The sequence below is a fragment of the Epinephelus moara genome, chromosome 12 (genome assembly GCF_006386435.1).
Source record: "Epinephelus moara isolate mb chromosome 12, YSFRI_EMoa_1.0, whole genome shotgun sequence".
NCBI lineage: Eukaryota > Metazoa > Chordata > Actinopteri > Perciformes > Serranidae > Epinephelus > Epinephelus moara.
In genome coordinates, this window is record NC_065517.1 from 31818097 (window position 1) to 31826877 (window position 8781).

The following is an 8781-nucleotide window of genomic DNA, read 5'->3' on the forward strand; positions in this document are numbered from 1 at the left end:
AATCATGAAAAAAAGGTTACAGTATGTCATCCAAAATCATGAAAAAACTTCATAGTATAGTATGTCGTCCAAAATCATGAAAAATAGTCATAGTATAGTATGTCGTCCAAAATCATGAAAAATAGTCATAGTATAGTATGTCATCAAAAATCATAAAAAAAACTTCATAGTATAGTATGTCGTCCAAAATCATGAAAAATAGTCATAGTATAGTATGTCGTCCAAAATCATGAAAAATAGTCATAGTATAGCATGTCGTCCAAAATCATGAAAAATAGTCATAGAATAGTATGTCGTCCAAAATCATGAAAAATAGTCATAGTATAGCATGTCATCCAAAATCATGAAAAAAAGTCATAAAATACTATGACTTTTTTTCATGATTTTGGATGACATACTATACTATGTCGTCCAAAAATCATGAAAAAACTCCATAGTATAGTATGTCGTCAAAAATCATGAAAAAAAGTCACAGTATTTTATGATGTCCAAAATCATGAAAAAAAAGGCATAGAATAGTATGTCGTCCAAAAACATGAAAAAACATAGTAGTACAGTATGTCGTCCAAAATCATGAAAAATAGTCATAGTATAGTACGTCGTCCAAAATCATGAAGAAAACTCATAGTATAGTATGTCATCCTAAATCATGAAAAATAGTCATAGTATAGTATGTCGTCCAAAATTATAAAAAATAGTCTTACTATAGTATGTCGTCCAAAAACATAAAAAAAACATTGTAGTATTGTATGTCGTCCAAAATCATTATGAAAAGTCATAGTATAGTATGTCGTCCAAAAAACTGAAAAAACATCGTAGTACAGTATGTCGTCCAAAATCATGAAAAATAGTCATAGTATAGTATGTCGTCCAAAATCATGAAGAAAAGTCATAGTATAGTATGTCATCCAAAATCATGAAAAATAGTCATAGTATAATATGTCGTCCAAAATTATAAAAAATAGTCATAGTATAGTATGTCGTCCAAAAACATAAAAAAAACTTCATAGTATTTCGTCCAAAATCATGAAAAAACGTCATAGTATAGTATGTTATCCAAAATCATGAAAAAACTTCATAGTATAATATGTCGTCAAAAATCATTAAAAAAAGTCACAGTATTTTATGGTGTCCAAAATCATGAAAAAACGTCATAGTATAGTATGTCGTCCAAAATCATGAAAAACATCATAGTATAGTATGTCATCAAAAACCATGAATAAAAGTCATAGTATAGTAATGTCGTCAAAAACCATGAACAAAAGTGATAGTATAGTATGTCATCCAAAATCATGAAAAATAGTCATAAAATACTATGACTTTTTTTCATGATTTTGGATGACATACTATACTATGTCGTCCAAAAATCATGAAAAAACTCCATAGTATAGTATGTCGTCCAAAATCATGAAAAATAGTCATAGTATAGCATGTCATCCAAAATCATGAAAAGACTTCATAGTATAGCATGTCGTCCAAAATCATGAAAAATAGTCATAGTATAGTATGCCGTCCAAAATCATGAAAAAAAGTCATAGTATAGTATGTAATCAAAAATCATGAAAAACTAGTAACAGTATAGAATGTTGACCAAAATTATGAAAAATAGTCATAGTATAGTATGTCGTCAAAATCATGAATAAAAGTCATAGTATAGTATGTCATCAAAAATCATGAAAAACTAGTAACAGTATAGAATGTTGACCAAAATCATGAAAAACATCATCGTATAGTATGTCGTCAAAAACCATGAATAAAAGTCATAGTATAGTATGCCGTCCAAAATCATGAAAAAAAAGTCATAGTATAGTAATGTAGTCCAAAATCATGAAAAAAAAGTCATAGTATAGTAATGTCGTCAAAAACAATGAACAAAAGTGATAGTATAGTATGCCGTCCAAAATCATGAAAAAAGTCATAGTATAGTATGTCATCAAAAATCATGAAAAACTAGTAACAGTATAGAATGTTGACCAAAATCATGAAAAACATCATCGTATAGTATGTCATCAAAAACCATGAATAAAAGTCATAGTATAGTATGCCGTCCAAAATCATGAAAAAAGTCATAGTATAGTATGTCATCAAAAATCATGAAAAACTAGTAACAGTATAGAATGTTGACCAAAATCATGAAAAACATCATCGTATAGTATGTCGTCAAAAACCATGAATAAAAGTCATAGTATAGTATGTTGTCCAAAATCATGAAAAAAAAGTCATAGTATAGTAATGTCGTCAAAAATCATGAGAAAACTTCATAGAATCGCATGGCGTCCAAAATCATGAAAAAACGTCATAGAATAGTATTTCATCCAAAATCATGAAAAATAGTCATAGTATTTTATGTTGTCCGAAACCATCAAAAAACGTCATAGTATGTCGTCAAAAATCATGAAAAATTGTCATAGTATAGTATGTCTTGCAAAAACATCACAAAATGCCATAGTATAGTATGTCGTCCAAAATTATGAAAAAATGTCACAGTATAGTATGTTGTCCAAAATCATTATGAAAAGTCACGTCATCTGAAATCATGAAAAATGTCATAGTATAGTATGTGATGTGTTAAAAAGTAAAAGTATAGTATGATAAAAATGCTTTTTAAAAAGTAATAGAATTGTGTGCTAAAAAGAAGTCATTAAAAAGTAATAGTATATTATGTCTTTAAGTTATTAAAATGTCATAATATTGTTTGACAGAGAGGGTCATTATGCCATGCACTTAAAAGAAGTGATAGTATGTCATCAACAAAAATCATAGTATGTCGCTCCAAAGTCAAAAAAATAAGATTCATAGTGTAGTGCTATTAAGAGTTGTTAAAAGTCATAGCAAAGTCATCTCATTGTGTGTCTGAAAAAGTAATAAAAACGTGATATTATCATATGTCATGAAGAAGTCCAATATAAGTTGCCATAAAAAAATGTCATTGAAGAAGTCAGTGCTGTTTTTATCCTGTTTCCTAAATTTGGCACTCTGTTATTAAAACACTGACGACCTCTTATGTAGGATTGTTTTTTTTTTCTTCTAATAAATCCATTACAATGGTTAGTTAAAATTTCTCCTTGAGGGAATTCCCCCAGTACACCACAACTGCTAATGCTTGTTTCCAGCAGCCATGTTTGATGCTACTCATTTTGAAATTGTAATTGGAAATGATTGGGATGATGAGCAGCGCTCTGCCTGTGTGAGACTGGTGATTGAACCAGCAGATATTCTGTAGGATTACATGTTTTTTGATTGAGTTCATGATCGATAAAGGAAGTATCAGCTGTGGAGACGTGCAGTGTTCAGTGGCAATCAGTCATGACTGGTTCTGTAACATGAAGCATGTGATCTTGTTTGTATATACAAGGAGACGAGACAAAGCCAGCAACACCTGAAGAAGAAAGATGCAAATCCCAGTCCAAGGGAACCCATTTGTCTTTCATCCCCCCTCATCTGTCAGCAGAAGCTAAATAATCTCCTCATTTTCCTGTGGTTAAAACTCACATAGTGTACCGAGGGATTTGGAACAGGCTGGAGATGTTTCACCACATCAGCCGTCAGTAAGTGAGTTAGTGATTTTGAGTGATACATCCCCGTATGTCCCTCTCCTTAAATGAGTTAGTATGTGTCTAGCGGCCGTGTCGCCCAGACACCTTGGTGATGGATGAGGCCCTGAGGAGATGGGCTGTAAAAAAAGGCTGATTCTGGCACTCAAGGGTGAGATCACTTCCTCAATAAAAAAGCATTGTCCCGAATCATCACGGCAAGGTATGAATGCTGATTAGGGTATTAGACTGAGGAGAGCTCTTCTGTAAAAATAAATCAAATGAGCAGTTAGTTAATGTGAGGCCCCCCTCTTATCCAGAGTGGTGATGTCTGGGACTTTGGAGCGATGGCTGCAGATTCAAGGAAAGTGTTAAATAATCGCCTTGTTTTGGTGGAATTATTATGTGGCAGCGTTGGTTTCAGACATTAAGTCGTCCTTGTTTTATTGCAGGAAATGCGTCTTAACGTTCAGCTAACACTGCTGACTTTCATCACAAAATAAAGGTCCTTAAATGTCCACGTTTAGTCCAAACTCTTGAGGTGATTAACAAGAAAATGATGCAACGATTCTGAGAAGTGTATTTTTGTTTTGATTAATAGCTTTTGTCTGTCATCTTAAAAAGTTTATTTCTAATGGACTTTTGAAGGACATTGTTGCTACCAGAGTGAACACCCCGTCACTGGATCAGGAGTCTGAGAATGTTGTCATAAAACTGAAATAAAATATAAATTGGAAAATGAACTGCATATTACACCTGATGATTTAAAACTCCTTTACATGTTCCACTAGCTTCTGTCTCAATTGGGGTTTTTCTACAAAGTTACTGAATATCAAATATTTCACTCGTAAAGGTCCTCTTCAGATATGTTTTAAGACATACATTCTTTTCATCTTCAAATTTTTGATGTGCTTCATTAAAGTTTGGTTTGTCTTTTATGGCATTTTCTGTTTATTATGTTCTTTGATTTTTGTTTTTCTTATTGTATTGTGACCCACTATGTAAAACAAACAAACAAGCGCAATAGAAGTGAAGTTTAATATTATATTTATTCAATTTAATTAATTTTTTTTTTAATTTTCTTTATGACAGGGAAATGATAATACACAAAGCACAGATCACAACATGATATGACAATATGGTTTCACAAAACAAAACAAAACAAAAACAAACAAAACAAAAGACGATAAAATAAAAGCCATATAAAAGTTAATAGGATCAAATCAGTAATTCAAATGATTAAGTTCTATTTTATTTTCTACCTTTCTTTTTTGCATTTTTTTATTTACCTATTTATCAATTGAATAATTTTACTGCGCTGAAAGCTTTTAATTTTGCCGGTTTTAGATGTGAAACAGTATTTTGTTTTTATGTTTCATCATAAAAATAACAATAAATAGAATCTGAATCTGAAGTTAATAGTACTAGAAAAAACTAATAAATTAATTACATTTATATGACAGGTATAGTGTAATTATAATTCTGTATAGTCCCACTTTTCAATAGAGCAAACTTTCTTCCCATTTTATGTTATGTTGTGCTACTTTGCAATGTTTTGTAGTGATACTTTTTTCCCATAAGAAATTGACACTGCGCTGTATTTTTCAGAAAACTTAAATTCAATTTTTTTCTTGATTGAGCTTTAAACAAAAATATTTTACAAAACATAATAATTGTATTTATTATCTGCGGCCAGTTTTCATTCAGGACCCCCAATAAAATGTTTAAAGTCGTTAGTTTAAAAGAAACGTTGAGAGGCCCCGGCCAGCCTCAGATATCAGTCCAACATAACCTGCAATATATGGGTGGTAGAAAAACAAAATACAAAATACTCTGCTTTAAAAAACAACCACCTTTATCTGAATTTATTTATTTATTTTATTAGTTGTGATGATTTTTCAACATTTATTGTTATTGAATTTATTATTATTATCATGAAAATACCCTGCTTTAAAAAACATTTGTCAGATTTTATTTATTTTATTTATTGTGATGATTTTTCAATATGTATTTTTATTGAATTGAAAGTATTATTATTCTTAGTATTATTATTATTAAAAAAAATACTCTACTCTAATACATCTACTCCTTTTCCCTAACTGAAAAGAATCTATGGAAATGTAAATATTTATTAATTTCAATTGGCTCCCAGACAATTTGTGATGTCACAAATCCTGGTCTTACAAACACGTCCTAAACTCCAATTTAAGGTGAGCACAGACAACAAGACGAATGTGATACCGGTCTTCTCATGTTAAACTCTGCACATACATTATTCCGCACACTGAAGGTCAAATGTCCAAACAAAGTGACAAAGAGAAAAACACTTTTTTTGGTTAATGGTGGGAACTTTAAGACAGAAAATACATCATATTCAAACCTATTGTCTGGGAGCCTCCATTGTCCAGCACACTGTGCAGAATCATGTTTAATTTAACAATTTTGAGGTAGAAGAAGAAAACAAGACCACAAATCATCCCAGGATTCCACCCCCGAGTTGCTCACACGTTTAAAAGTTTCATGGCGTCCTGCGGCGCTACCATGAACACCCTGACAAACTGTTACTAAATCTGCTGCTGCACCTCTGGCCTGTCATCCTCAATCATTCCCTCACAGCAGACGGACAACAGTACATGTACAGTTAGAGGTCATTCGAGGACGACGCAGAGAGAAGTGACTTTCTTTAGCTCAGCTGTGTTGCTTTGTCCTGAGCGGGACGACAAAAGGAGTGTGTATGTTTGAGCATGCGTGCACGTGTGCGACTGCAATAACAGCTGGGACTGAGGATAAGAGGCACTGCAGCTGTACTTGCAAATTGAGTTTCTCCTCTGCTGCTCATTAAACTGGACTCACAGCAGCTGCTGCTCAGCGCCATCATGTGGTTATACAGCGCATTGCAAGGAGAACCATGTTCACTCTGGTTTGAGCAATGAGGTCATGCTATTCTCAAAAACAGTTAAACCCTGCATTAGATTTTAAAATGTTTATCTAAGTAAGAGAGAGGGATTTTAAGAAGATTATTTACCACAAAAAATGTCATTTGTTGCCTACATTTTCCTCAAGCTGATTTTTTAACAAGGTCAAATATCACCTAAAACTTTTATTAATATGCATCATGAACATATCAATGTCACACTTCTGTTCTACTTCTGTTTGGCTGGAACAAACTTAATACGTTTTTATTTGGTAATTTTATTGTATTTCCTTGTTTTTGTCAACAATTAAAAAGTTACAAGTAAAAGTGTGATTTCTCATATTTCTACTATTATTTCAATTAAATTTTCTCTTTATTTGGGATCTTATTGGTCAAAGTGTGAGACAGTTAAGACAGTTCAAGATAAGGAAAGTAAAATATTCCCTCAGAAAATAGAGATGGCATCAAGGTCCAAGAAACTGACTTAGACCTTGTTGTTGTCATTTGTTTCTATTTATTGATTTTTGTTCAGGTTTTGGCTTGTTAATTGATTTATTTTTCTCTCCCTTTAGCACTTGAATGTGCTTTGATATACAATTGCCAAAAACAACAACAACCTAAAACTAACTAATAGAACTTTAATAGAGATGCACAATAACATCAGCATGTCATCAGTATCGTCTGACATTGACATCAGAATTAATTTGTACAATTACTGTTACATACATTGAAAAGTGTTGCATTTCATGTCTCCATCTGCTGGTGGGCCATCACCGTAAGAGTATGCATGTATAATATGATTCCACTACAGAAGAGACTTGATGATGACTAAAATTAGGTATGGAAAGAAGCGGATATATCGATATCGGTTATCGGTCAAATAGGTTGTTATATATCAGCATATTGGATATCGGCAAAACATGCAGTATCATACATCCTTACTATTTAAAATTATCTTCTGTATATCCTCTAACTGCCAATAAACAAACAAACAAACAAGAAAAGGCGTATTGCAAAAAACTAAACTAGGCATTCAAGTAGACACTGATGGAACAAATACAGTAACATTCACGAGTGACTTCCAGACACTTCAGCCGGTTTGTTGGAGCCAAAGACAGACTATAAAAACACAATTATTCTGTAGCAACATTATATACAGTTAAAGACACTTGGTTGGTTGCAGTTAAATATCCAACAACATACATAAGAACATAAGAGCTAACATAGTTGTGTCATTGTTTGAGAGAGAAAAGAGAATTTCCTCTAAACTCACAGAGAGTAATTATAAGATGACATTTTGCTAATGAGGTAATTAAGATAATTAATGCATTAATCAGATAATATTTGTAGCTGTTATCACATCATATTAGGGCAATAGTAATTGTGCTCATAGCTTTCAATGTGTACTGCACCTGAACTCATTAAGTCACATCTTTTTCTGTTTTGTATTATTATCAGCAGGAGCAACAGGGAAGAGACATGCAACCAGTGAGCTCAAACTGTTCCATCCAGTTCACACAGGATGTACATCATGACAGTAGTAGGGGAGACCAGGGTTGGTTGGCACAACTATTCGAGAGTTTGAGAGTAGGTCGAGGCCCCAAGACCTCTAATCATGCGAGACTCTGAGCGCCAGCTATCCTGAAGAAAACTTTGGAGGGAACCAGCTACTAGATGCTTCAATTAGTCTTTCGCCCCTATACCTAAGTCGGATGACCAATTCAGGACCGCCACGGGCCTCCACCAAAGTTTTCTCTGGCTTCGCCCTGCCCAGGCATAGTTCACTATCTTTCAGGTCCTCTCGCGCATGCTCACGCTCCACCTCCCTCATGTCCTTTGAAGGTCACAGAAACAAAAATGTAACATCAAAATGTTTCTTTCTTAACTTCCACTCATTTACTGATGTGACGGGGCTGTTTGGCACAACATAACTTTAATCACAATTCAGCTAATTTTGGAAAACATGTGTGTTCATTGAAACATATTTATCTATAGCTGAGACTATAACCTTTCTTTTGGCTTAAATATTTCAACATAAATTATGCCAGAGAAATGTGTAAGGGAGTAAAAGTGTGCCAACCAACCCCAGTCTCCCCTACATATTGACTCTGGGAATGTGTTATGTATTATTATATAATTTCTACATGAGAAGTCAACATAACACACATGGGGCATTTATCCTTCTAAGAGTGGACATACAAACAGTGCACCTGAGGATCAGATGCCTCTTCAGGTAAACTGAAACCTGACACCTGGCTGTTACCATGGCACTGCTGAAAAAAGCAAAGGTTGATGGGAGTTTTGGAGCGTTAGCAGAACACACATGCAGTTTAT